The sequence below is a fragment of the Ursus arctos genome, unplaced genomic scaffold (genome assembly GCF_023065955.2).
Source record: "Ursus arctos isolate Adak ecotype North America unplaced genomic scaffold, UrsArc2.0 scaffold_24, whole genome shotgun sequence".
Classification (NCBI taxonomy): Eukaryota; Metazoa; Chordata; class Mammalia; order Carnivora; family Ursidae; genus Ursus; species Ursus arctos.
In genome coordinates this window covers 15,030,021-15,043,135 of record NW_026622919.1, presented here as the reverse complement: position 1 = coordinate 15,043,135, position 13,115 = coordinate 15,030,021, and the positions used below count along the sequence as shown (strand labels likewise).

The window sequence follows — 13,115 nt, the reverse complement described above, 5'->3', positions numbered from 1 at the left end:
TTGGAGCATCAGTAACTGTAGGCGATTTCAATATTAATTTTTCAAGATTATTCACTTTCATATAGTGACAGAAACTTTTCTCTCTTAAGTTCTTTGGGATATGTTGATCCCCACTGATGATGTCATACTAGAATCCTAGAATGCTGTAACTTAGAAAGTGCTAAGCAACTTCAGTCTTTCCAGAAGAGAAACATTTAAACCCTTGCCCGCATAAAATTGAGGAAATATAGCTGCCGGCCTTAATGGTACATTCCATTTCTTAACTAAGCTGCAGTGATTTCTAAGAAAATTCTGGGTCTGTTATTGGAGAAGGGCACTGAGCACTTAGTAGGAGTCGGAAGTATAGCTTCTCTTGTCCTCTTTTTAGTTTACTAGAGAGGTTATGAAGTACTTAGCCCTTCTGGAGCATAAATACCTATACATTCATTATTTTACCCTATGCAGATACTAACCTTAGGTTGTACAAAGAGTTGTCCAGGACTAATTGGCCAAATATTATCCTTCCCTCACTTTCTCTACAGTTTTCTAACACTCTTGCTTTCTAGAAATTAGCACAAGGCAACTGTCAGAAGTATCAATGAGTTACCAGTTACTTCTCTAATACATATAGAAGAAATGGATTGTATAGCTCTATCACAAAGAATAGAACCCAGCTTTCTATACCAGGTGTTTTAATCACCAGGTAAAAAATGCGGTTTGAAATGTTTTGAATTGAAATGTTACAAAGCAAGCATTATTTTATGAGGTGACGAGTACCTTCTTTCTTTTACATGGATTGTAAGATTTTCATTTATTTAGAGTTTTATCTTGTAAGAGCTGATATCCTAGTTACTTAATAAAATCTTTTCAATTGTGGTCAACTTTCAGGGAATTGTCATCCAGTCTGTGAATTTGGGGGGCTTCTAAACTACCTCTAGTGGTATATTATTTGCTAACTGCTGTTTAGCAACTCTATCATGGGCATCAATATATTTGTAGCTACACTTAGACTTCAGTAAGTTTTTACATTCTTTGGGACACTGACTTCAGCAAATATTAAGATAAGCATTTTACAGAGAATTACAGGATGGAATTCTAATTGACATCCATTGTTGTTTTTGTAAAATAGTCAGCTACAGTGTGATAACTGCTATAATACAGTAACTTATAAAATACCATAGGAACACAGAGGAGGGCAACATCTGAGTGCAAAGGGAGAGGGTGGCTCAGTCAGTCAAGCATCTGCCTTCCACTCAGGTCATGATGTCAGGGTCCTGGGATCGAGCCCTATGTCAGGCTCCTGCTCATCAGGGAGTCTGCTTTTCCCCTCTCCCTCTGCCCCTCACCCTAGCTCATGCTCTCTTTCTCTAATTAATTAATTAATCTTTTAAAAAGTGGGGGAGAGGGTAGAGAAGAATAGAAAACACAGAGATGAGTGAGAAGTCACAAGATGGACAGAAAAAGAGGAAGGAGGCACCAAGAAGTTAAGGAACTTGGCACATTATTAGCATTTCAGCATGACCAGAACCTGGGGTACAGTGAAAGAATAGTAGAAAATGATGTTGCAGGTGATACCAAGGAGCTTATGTGCTCTCATAAGTATTGGGTTTATTTGGTTGCTAGTCAGTATAAGCAGGAGCCGTATCATCAGATTTGCAGTTTAGAAAAATGGCTATATACCCATCCATATAGGATGGACTGAAGGAGGAGAGCCTGGAGTTAGAGAAAATAGTTCATCAAAAGCTTGTAGTATTGTGCAGAATTATAGGGAGTGAATCACCAGGTATTGGTAGAGTTGAAAAAATGGCTTGGGAGATTTTCTTCTTTGTTGCTTTAAAAAATAGCATTTATTAGATTTTTTTTTAATACAGAGAAATACAAAGAAGAAAACAAAATAAAAGTGAGCCATAATTCCCTTGCCCAGTGGTTCCTGCTGACATATTCTAGAAATTAAAGATTCATATATGTTACATAATATATATATAAATAAATCAAACAAAAATTCAAATTCAAACAAAATATACAAAAGAAAAAGCCACTCCCCTCTCCATCTAGTACCCCTCTCTGAAGGTTAATATTACTTATGAGTTCTTTAAAATATATATGTTATGCATGTAATATCCAGATTATATACGTAGTACATAATATATACCTATTTATGATTATAATATATGTGAGGTCAAAAAATCAGTAGGATTTATAGAGGCGAAATGACAGTATATGTTCTTACAAAGATGTACAGCTCTGTTTGTTAATAGCCAGAAATTGTGAACATCCTGAATGGCCACCAGCAGTTGAATGGATAAACAAATTAGAGCATATCCTTACAATGGGTACTATCTTGCAGTAAAAAGAAATGAACTATTGATACTGCAGCAACACGTACAAATCTCAAAGTAGTTACACTGAGTGAAAAAAGTCAGATAAAAAGGAGAATACACTATATGATTCCACTTACATGAATTCCTAGAAAACACAAACTAATTTATGGACATGGTGTGCCTCTCTGACAGAGCGCCCCGCTGCATGTGCTGGTACCACCCAGCTCTTTGTATTGCCCTGTGGGAATTCCGCCTCAGAAGAGCCGCGCCAATGTTGATACTCTGGCTTTTGCTTTTCTTCTGAGTAATGAGATGTCTCTCATCTCTGACCTAGAAGTCTCATGTCTTCTTCCACCATTGCAGCTTGTTAGAAGTAGAATAAAATATCAGATCCTTCCCACTTCCTGGCCGTGAGATACCACTATGCCCATACACATAAAATTCAAAGGAATGACAAGGCCAAGTGTTAGTGTGGATGTGATGCAATTGAAATTGTCATACATTGCTAATGGGCATATAATAATAAGCTGGTATTAGCGCTTTGTAAGAGTGCCTGGCAAGATCTATTAAAGGTGTCTAAAGCTATATATGCATGTTACCTAAAACCTATTAATTCCACTCCTGCAGTGAACGGCCATCAAAAATAAATCCTGGGGCGCCTGGCTGGCTCAGTTGGTAGAGCACATGACTCTCGGTCTCAGGATCATGAGTTCAGGCCCTGTGTTGGGCATGGAGCCTTCCGGTGGGGGAAAAAAGTCCTATAGTCAGCAAAATTAACTAAAATAAATATAAATAAATATAAGAGTGTTCATATCCATTTTGTTCATAATACCCAAAAGCTGAAAATCATCCAAATGTCCAGTAACAGTAGATATAATAAACTTTATACAATGGTGAAAAAGAATGTACTACTGCTGTAGACAACATCATGGAGAGGGCATAGTACATTAAATATGTATATTTATATAAAGTGTAGAAAAACAGACCAAACTATGTCATTTCTATGATGATAGAACTAAGGTAGTGGTTACCTCTGGTGGGAATATCAAGGGAACCTTCTATATCTTGATCAAATGGTGGTTGCATGGGTGTGTACACATATAATCATTTATTGAGCTATACACTTAAGATTTATATAGTTAACGTATATCAATCATACAACAGTTTAAAAAATGTACAAAGTGTTTAGGCTTCTGTCTTTCTAGAAGAATTTTCCCTTTGTTTTAGAAATAATGGTTCTTGGTGACAGAACTAGATCTTTGAAGAAATACCTATTTTTAGTGTTGATTAAAAATAACCTAGGGGGGTGCCTGTGTGGTTCAGTCTGTTAAGTGTCAGACTCTTGATTTCAGTTCAGGTCATGATCTTAGGGTCCTGAGATCAAGCCCTGCTTTGGGCTCTGCACTGGGGGTGGAGCCTACTTAGGATTCTCTCTCTCCCTTTGCCCGCCTTTCCCCCTTCAAAAAAAAAATAAAATAAAAAAATAACCTAGTAACTTCAACAAATGGACAATTTACTTGAAGTGTTCTATGTGTTGAGACCGTAAACCTAGGATCAGTGCCCAAACTGGCCAGAAATGATTCTACTGGCCACCTTAGTTCAGTGTTAGCCTAGATAAAGTCCTGAAGCAGCAGTCTCTATGTGAATTTATCCTTTTTTAAAAAACAGTTATTTTGAGTTATATTTTACATATCATAAAATTTACCCATTTCAAATAATCTAGTAATTTATAGCATATTTACTAAGTTATACAACCTTGAGCATTTATAAATCAATTATAGAGCATTTTCATCATCCTGATAAGATCATGTTATGATGACATAGCCCTCATGTCTATTTAATATTAATTTCCTTCCCACCCCCAGCCACAGACGACCACTAATCTATTTTCTATCTCTAGAGACTTACCTTTTCTGGACATTTCATATAAATGGAGTCATATATTCTGTGGTCTCTTGTGTCTGGCTTCTTAGCATAATGTTTTCGAGGTTCATCTATGACATAGCATGTATCAGAAGTTTGTTCCTTTTTATTGTAAATACTATTCCTTTGTATGCCTGTATCACGTTTTACCCATTCACCAGCTGACAGACATTTAGGTTTTTTCCAATTTTTGGCTGTTTTGAATAGTGCTGCTATGAACATTCGTGTGCAAGTCTTTGGGTGGACGTATGGTTTCATCTCTCTTGGATAGATACCTAGGAGTAGAAATGCTGTATCATAGGGTAAATTTATGTTTAACTTTTTAAGAAATTGCCTAACTGTTTTCTAACGTAGCTGCACCATTTTACGTTCCCACCCATAATGTATGTGTGGATTCTTGTTTCTCCACATTCTCTCTATGTGTTACTGTCTTATCTCTTATTATAGTTACTTGAGCAGGTGTGAAATATTATCTTGTTATAGTTTTAGTTTGCGTTTTCTTAATGACTGATGATGTTGTACTTAATTTGTGTGCTTATTAGTTATTCATATATCTTCTCAGGTAAAATATCTTTTCAAACCTTTGAAACATTTTTTTTGTTGTAATGTTTGTGTTATTATTGAGTTGTAAGCACTTGTATATCCCGATACAATGCTTTATGAAATGATGGGTTTGCAAAGTATTTTCTCGAAGTCTGTTGCCTATCTTTTCATTTTCTCATTGATGTATTTTGAAGCACAAACATTTTGATCACATTAATTTATCAAATTTTTCTTTTGGATCATACTTTTGGTGTCATTTAATCTTTTTAATAGAAAGTATACTGTTTATATCAAGTATTACAAAACAGTGATTTTTCTTTGTTATTGGAGTTTATTTGTTTTATTTTTTTGGAATTTTTTTTAAATTCAAGTATTGGAAAATATTATCTGCACTCAGTTAAATTCTATCCTCTTCTTTTCCCTCTCCTGTCCCTCCTCCATGTTAAAAAAATAAATAAAAGGGATAACCTTAGCCTCTGTTGTTATGCCCATAGACCCTAACTGTTGATTATTTTTCCATTTATCACAGTGTTCATACCACAATTAGGGCCTTTCTGGCTAGCACAGATTTTCAGGTTCTTAAGTAGTACTGATCATGCTTGTTCAAAAAAAAAGTAAAAGGTAAATGTACCATCAGAAGCAAGATAGATCAGGGGTTCCTGGGGCTCAGTCAGTTAAGCGTCTGCCTTTGGCTCAGGTCATGATCCTAGGGTCACTGTTCAGTGGGGAGTCTGCTTCTCCCTCACCCTTGTGCGCGCTCTCGCTCTCTTCTCTCAAATAAATAAATAAAATCTTTTTTAAAAAATGTGAAAAGAAAGAGGCCGGATAGATCTGCCCTGGAGAATAGGATTTTATACTGTCGGAGTAGTACAAATTGACTGTATTGAAGTATGAGCATACTTCTTCAGAGAATTATTTCTTGTCATTGTTGAGTGTAATATAAACAGATCTAGTGTTGCCTACAGGGCAAGTCATAGGTCAGGGAATAGTTTGTATTGGATTGTTTTCTGTATCTGGAAACCATGGTTTCAGTATCCTTAGAAAGAGGCAGGAAAGTGAACTATAAACAAGAGGACTCCATTATCTTCTAAATTGAATAGATTATAGGTTGAAAATGTTTCCAGAATGTAGAGAAATAAAGTTACTTTCACAGGGAATTATCCTGCTAACTGTGTAATGTTGTGTAAATATTTGGTAAGACCACAACTCTGATAGTTAAAATGATTAGGTATCCAAATCATTTTTTAAAACAAATTTTCTTAGTGCTGGAGGGTCCTCTCTAGTTATACTCTAGATATAGCTCTCTAGATACAGCTCTAGATATACTTATTTTCCTTTACTTTCTAATGTGCACATGTGAGTGGTTCCCCAAAATGGGGGAAGATCAAATACTCAAATCTCCTTGGTGAACAGGAGTAACTGAGGATTTCAAATATGAGATAGCTTAAAATAGAGGGAAAAAAAACCAGAGTATTTATTTATACTTATTAAATTATTCTGAGCATATGAACAGTTGAGCATATGAACAGTTGAGGGAAAAAAACAGTTATAAAAGGCCTTGTTCAAATCCAGCTCTTAAATTTCCCTTCTTTTTAAAACTTTATCTCAATATGAATAATATAATTACTTTAGAGACAAAATAACATTGAATAATGATGTGAAAATACCATTCGTGTCACTTCAAAAAATCTGGGAGAATAATTGTTTAAATGGTCCTTGCTGTATTACAGACTTTTCCCTACTTGGGGAAGAGAATCACTCTGTTTTGCCTGAGTTCATTGGCATCTTTATGGGACCACATATTCTGGCAGGACCAGGAAATTGTCAAGGAATTATTTAAATTAATTTGCTGTATTGAACTCTAAAGAATAAAACTGTTTATTTTATTCCATAAGACCCTTGGTTTTAAGAATGGGAAGGACACTTTTATAACACTTTGCTTAGAAGAAGTGGGGTCAGTACATATGCAAATGTTTATGATGATTTTTTTATAACTTTTTTCTGAGCTTTGAACTCATCTGCAACATAAATGGAGAAAATATATGTAATGAAATTTTTTAAACAACCATGTATTCTTTATTAACTATTAAAATAGAAGTCTGATTATTTTAAGTATAAATATATTGATCCATTAGATTGGTCCAAAAGCGGTATACTTTTAGAAACATAAAAATTCAAACACGTGAAGTCTATATTTAGATGTACCATTTAAAAGTTCCACCATATACCACATATGAAGATAGTGCTATTTACTGAAAATAAAATTTTTTACCTCAAATGACAAAGTGATTAAAGCTGAGTCTTGGCAATCTCTATCATCAAGGTTGAGTTTTTCCTGGAGTAGCTCAGGTTTCTGAATATAAATTCAGATGTATTTATACCTTTAAGTTAAAATTCTAAGATACAGAAAATAAAAACTACTTTCTTTTATTTTCAAAATGTAAATCACTACTGCATATTTATTTTTTAAGCCCGTTGTGTTGGGAGGAATTAGAGAACCTTGTGGACTTGCGGTTGCAAGGGGCAGAAATTATCGGAGGGTGGGATGTCTGTGGTCATCCTTGATGTCTTAAAATGAGATTGGCTGGGAATTGGGGGGTTGTGGGAAGCAGGAAATACTTGCAGCAGCTGTCCTCAGTGCTTTATGTGAAAATGAGGAGTCTGTCAAGGAAATGTGTAAGCGGTGGAAGTCAGTTAAAATATAAACTCTCACCATCTGCTGTTAATGTTTGGAGCTGCACATTTTCGTAAGAAAATGATCTTAAGAATCAGGTAAATGCAAAATAGGAATCATGGGGGATTTAGACGAATCCAATCAGAAGTTGTAATGAGGATTTTATGAAGAAGAAAATATGGACTGTTCAGCAGTCAGAATGTTAGCTTTATGAATCAAGTTTGTAAGGACAGCAGAGTGCCTTCTTGCCCAGGCTGTAGCAAGCATAACATCATTCCAAGCTCCCTGCTCAGGTCAGCCCGAATGACAATCATGCTACTAAAATGTGTTTGCACTAGCGACAACTGATATAAGAAGAAACAATTCAGACTGGTTTCATACTCAATATAGACTTGCCTCTGGAACATTTTGTACCAAATGCTGGCTGCTGGATTTTTTTTCTGCCCACTTATTTGTTAAGTTATTTTGACTTCAAAAAAGTATGTCAGTTAATTGTTCTGTAAATGAATCAGCTGTTCCAATCCTATGAGAGCTCAAAAAATATATATATGCTCCCTTTTTCCATTTCCCTCTTCCTTCTCTGAAAACAAAGATTTTTAATGACATAAATTTTACTTAGAGATAGATTTTACATAAAAGTTTACTTTTTAAAGCATTTTCTTTTCACATAAAATTTTTTATTGTAGATTTGTTTTTCCTCTTTCTTCAGTTCACTTCAACTTACCTAATTATCTCCTATGCTTGTATCTGGAAAGTGTTCATTAAATATTATAGTACTAATTTAACTTGATGGAACTATCTCAAAAAAACTAGCCAGGGCAGTTTCACAGTAAGAGTACCACCATGAGATGGGAATATGTGTGTCCTTGTAGATCTGCCATTGGTGTTTGTATGGGATGAAGATATGCAAGGCATTGTTGCTATAGCCCCCTCCTTCATCTTTAGCTTTCAAATAACCCCATAAGACAAAACCTAATTTGTCTTTCACTGATCATTTAAACGCAACCAAAACACAAAGTGTATGTTAAATGCAATTATTCAGTTATTAGACAAGTGCTTATTGAGTGTGTACTGTATATGGCAGGCACTGTTCAGAACACTTGAGAAACATCAGTAAACAAAACAGAAATCCCTGCGCTCCCCCCATGGAGCTTGCATTCTAGCCAGAGAAAATAAAATAAACATAATAAGTAATTTATATATATGATAGAAAGTGATATGTGCAATAGAAAAAAAGTAGAAGAGGAATCAGCAATACTTGAGGGAAGTTTATATGAATATCATTGGAGCCGAGCATATTATCATAGTGATATCTGGTAAGCATTAAAGAGAGCAATGAGAAGGGTGAAGGTAGAGCCAGACACACATCTAAATCTAGGTAAGACTAGTCTGGAATTCCGTTCTATACTGATCATTATGTGCAGGGTACTCTGATTTACTCTGAAGGGACAGGGTTATCAAAGATGATTCAGACATTGCTTTCTTACCTTCCAGAACCTACTATTACAAGGGAAGACAGCCATGTAGGCAAGTAGCTGAATAACACAGGTTCTAATTAGCAGTGTATGTATGTGGTTGCTAAAGGGGTGAAGCAATTAATTTTGACTAGAGGATCAGCCAGGGAAGCAGAGAAAATGTAGCCTGAGCAAATTTGACAGAGTGAGATGTTTGACAAACTATGACAGACTTCTCAGAAAGTAGCTTGCAAATGGAAAAGGCTCAAGTGACCATGAGGGAAGAGTACAGCCTATACAGCTCGGAGAACAAAGGGCCACAGCTAATAGAATTTCAGGTCTCCTGGCTCATTTTTCCAATATTTGTCTCATATTCCTTTAAATAATGGGCTAGAATTTTGAAAATGCTGAAACAGTGAGAAACAAAATAAGACTAAGGACAATAATGATTTAATAAGGAATAAAGGCAGTAAAAAAATATTTTGGATTATTTGATAAAGTGATAGATTCAGAGATCAACAAAAAGAAGATACTGATTGCTAAAATAAGAAAAAGAACAAATGTTTTAATAGACTCAAGTAACACTAAACAGAATTTATTTGCAATCCAGATTAATTGAAACAGTAGTTCCCAGATTTGAGATCTGTGCCCAGAACAGGGCTTTGGAGCTGTTGGACTTCCTACTGAAGATCACTGCTTTTCCTTAGTTCACTGTTTGCCTATGAGTATTTGGATTTGCAGAAGAATGAACCGTTCATTCAGCTCAAATATTACAGTATTTGACTTTTTCTCCTAATGTCATCTGACTGAAATTGAGACATGTGCTCATTCCAAAATATCTTTGCTACATTTCTTGGTTTTGTGAAATAAAGCAATGGAACAATTGATGTCCGTTTTCCTAAGAATTAAGATGGTAAAGATTCATTTGGCAAAGCTTGTTAAGTTCACACTCAACATTTATATTTAACAAATGCTGCCAGAAGGTCTTTTCAGTAAAGAGAAATTAAAATGAATTGTCTGTTGTACTCAAAGTACAGATCTCCCTGAGTTTAATCTTCAAAAGGTTCATAGATGAATATCATATAGAAAAAAATATAGAAAAAAGGGCTCTTTTTTCCTTAACACAGCTTTTTGCTCCACTTCATGTTGTTGCTGTATCATCCCACTTACTGTTAATGAAATATACATTCTCTTTTTATTAAAACGTATCAAACCATTTTAGTGTGTTGGCATATAGAACCATTTTAGTAAGAGAACCTTGCTTTAAAATTATATAATGTGCCATTAATATTGCCACAATGGTACCCCAAAACTCACCACTCATCCAGCTGTTTAAGGTTTCATTTGAATTTTATTTTAATGTAAAAGATTGTCTTTGTCATTGATATTCTTTTCATACCACTCTCCAGTTTATCAGCTTTAGAAAGTACCTTATACGTATTTTTCTTATTAAAAAAATAACAAATTTGGGGGCTTTCGATTGTTCTTTTGTTTCTTACTGTGGAAAACAATTGAAGTGCAGAGATTTATTAGTCTGTGGTACATAAGCACCTTCGCTTTGCATTACAAGGTCTTTACTGCCCGGGTTTGATTACTGTTCTTTGAAGCCATTAAAAACAGGGAGTTGAGGGAAAGTGACAAAGGTGAAAAAGGGTTGAAAAATAAGCCTTTTAAGGAAGAATTAAATCTGTTTAGCTTTAAAGGGGGGGAAGGGGCACAATGCAAATAACACTCACTGGATTGACGGACCAGGTAGCTCGTTTCGAGGCCTGGCTCTACCATAAATGAGTGATTCACTGTAGACAAGTCACTGGGCAGTACTCATCTGTAAAATGAGGGAATTTGACTAGTTTGGGATCAACAAACTTTTTATTAAAAGGCCAGCTAGTAAGTATTTTAGGCTTTGCAGGCCAATATGGCCTCTCTCGCAGCTACTTAACTCTGTTGTAAATGAATACTTAACAAACAGGCAAGGCTGTGTTCCGATAAAACTTTATTTACAAAAATAGGCAGCAGGCCAGATTTCATCCACGGGCCTTCGTGTGCTGACCTCTGGACTAGATGACCATTCAGATTCCTTTCACGTCTTCGTTCAGTGGTATTGTTTTATTGTCAACATCACATACATGAAAGGATTGTGGCTCCATTATTTTCTATGGTGTATCAGTCAGAGGCTAGCCAGGAGACAGAAACCACAGTTATTTTAACCAGAAAATCTGATATGTAAAGAATGGTTGACTATGTTTAAATGAACTGAAAAGGTAAAAAGAAAATACTGAAGTATCATGTACTTAGCAATTGTAGGAAGCAGCTACCACCTCTGAGCCTGCGGAACAAGAAGAGGTTGGGGTTATTAAACCATGGAAACTTGGAGGAAAGGGCCTACAGAGCTGAAACTCTGATGGCTGTGTAAGAGGCCCTGCTCAGCTGATGCTAGTATTTTCTCTGCTCCAAGGAGGGCTCTGTGGGGATGGGAATTCTGAGGGTTCCTTTCTTTTATTTTTTTAATTTTTTTCCCTTTTTTCCTTTCTTTTTTTTTTCTTTCTCCTCTTTCTCATTTTCTTTCTCTTTCTTTCTTTCTTTCTTTCTTTCCTTTTCTTTTCTTTTCTTTTCTTTTCTTTTCTTTTCTTTTCTTTTCTTCTACACATATATAGACAAAGAACCAAACAAAGGAAAACAGACTTTGATTAAAGCAGGATTAATAAACATAAGAAAGAACTAATTCACAGAACCACATTAGAGTACCAGTGGGAATAATGTAAGAGTCATTGTCGCCAGTATTTTTAAATGAAAAATTATGTAGTTATCTTTTCTGGATAGTTTTAGTTTCGAATGCAGAGATCAAGATTATCTCTTATTCCTCTGTTACTCTCCCAGTGGGAATGGTGTAAGAGTCATTGTCTCCAGTGTTTTTAAAAAAAAGATTAAATAGTAATCTATTCTGGATAGGTTTAATTTCAGAATGCGGATATCAAGATTATCTCTTAGACCTCTGAGACTCTCTCCCATTGATGTGTAATGTGGCATTTGACTTCCTTTTTTTGGTTTACTTCCCTAGACGAGCTTTCAGAGACTTTTATTTTCTCACAGAAACTGTATCTATAAATTTGGGTAAGTTCCTTTTGTCTAGGTTTCCAGTAGATCCAAGTAACTGAGGTAATTGCAGTGGTTGAACGATGAAGGGAGTATATATCTCTTGCACCTGTTCTCTTATTCTTTTCTGTCTTTCTCTACCTCTGTTCTGTTTTTCTCTGTCTCCCCCCTCCCCCCGCCTCCGTTTTTCGGCTCAGAGCACTTTGTGACTTTCTTTGTGCCACTTAGTCATAATCCACCTTAGATTGTTGTTTGTGTTTTATCTCAACTGGGGACACGGACAGTACTTCATTAGAGCTCTGAAGCCAAGAGTGATCTCATTTTGCTTCCTCTCACCCACTCAAAACAGTCACCAGAGGGAAACTGGCAGCTAAGGCAGGGAGGGCATCAAGAACAGGGCCTGGCACACAGTAAGCTCTTGGTAAATAATTGCCATTGAAGAACTGAATAACCCCCTGCACAGTATCGTACATAATTAGCAACAAACTCAACCAACAGTTTAATTAATAATTTATAAGCTCTAAATGATTGTATTCTGGCAGAAGTTTGGGCATGTTGTTGTTGTTGTTGTTAAAAACTGTTTTGTCTTCGGTGCTTCCTGATTCTTAATTTCTTCAACTTTTTAGTTCATTGTGAATGTTCCCATCAGCTCTCAATATACAGCAGTGCCAATACCTATGCCCTTTTCCTCTCTCTCTTGTGGCTGGGTTAAAGTGTTTACACATGCAATGGGGGGCCACTATTAACTGACTATGTTCAGAGGGCAACTAAGTGATTTTTGGAATTCATGGACATTGGCAGTTCCCTAAAGACTCTTTAGCAATTCTCTATCTCTTGTCCTGGTACCCATCTTTCCAATAGATATACACACATGAAAATTGTTTTCAGAATGTTTTCATATTTCATTCTTTAACATGAAGGGAAAATGTTGAAAACAGAGCTTCATGTTTTTCTTACAGCTCAGTATAGTTTGGAACATGTTTCTCCACTGATGATGTTTATGCCTTATTCTTCGAATGGTATTTGTGACCCCAAAGAAGCAAAAATTAATAATTTTTGTTGTCAGGTACAAATGTGTTTGCCAGCTTGTTGCTAGTACTCTTCATAAGGTCAGGCAGTTGATAGTGA

The 13,115-nt window shown here is 35.7% G+C and overlaps 1 protein-coding gene across 5 annotated transcripts in view; it reads left to right on the top strand.

Moving 5' to 3' along the window:
* Positions 1 to 13,115, top strand: part of TANC2 (tetratricopeptide repeat, ankyrin repeat and coiled-coil containing 2) — a 359,716-nt gene that overhangs the window by 230,745 nt on the left and 115,856 nt on the right. The gene's annotated exons all lie outside the window — the stretch shown is intronic.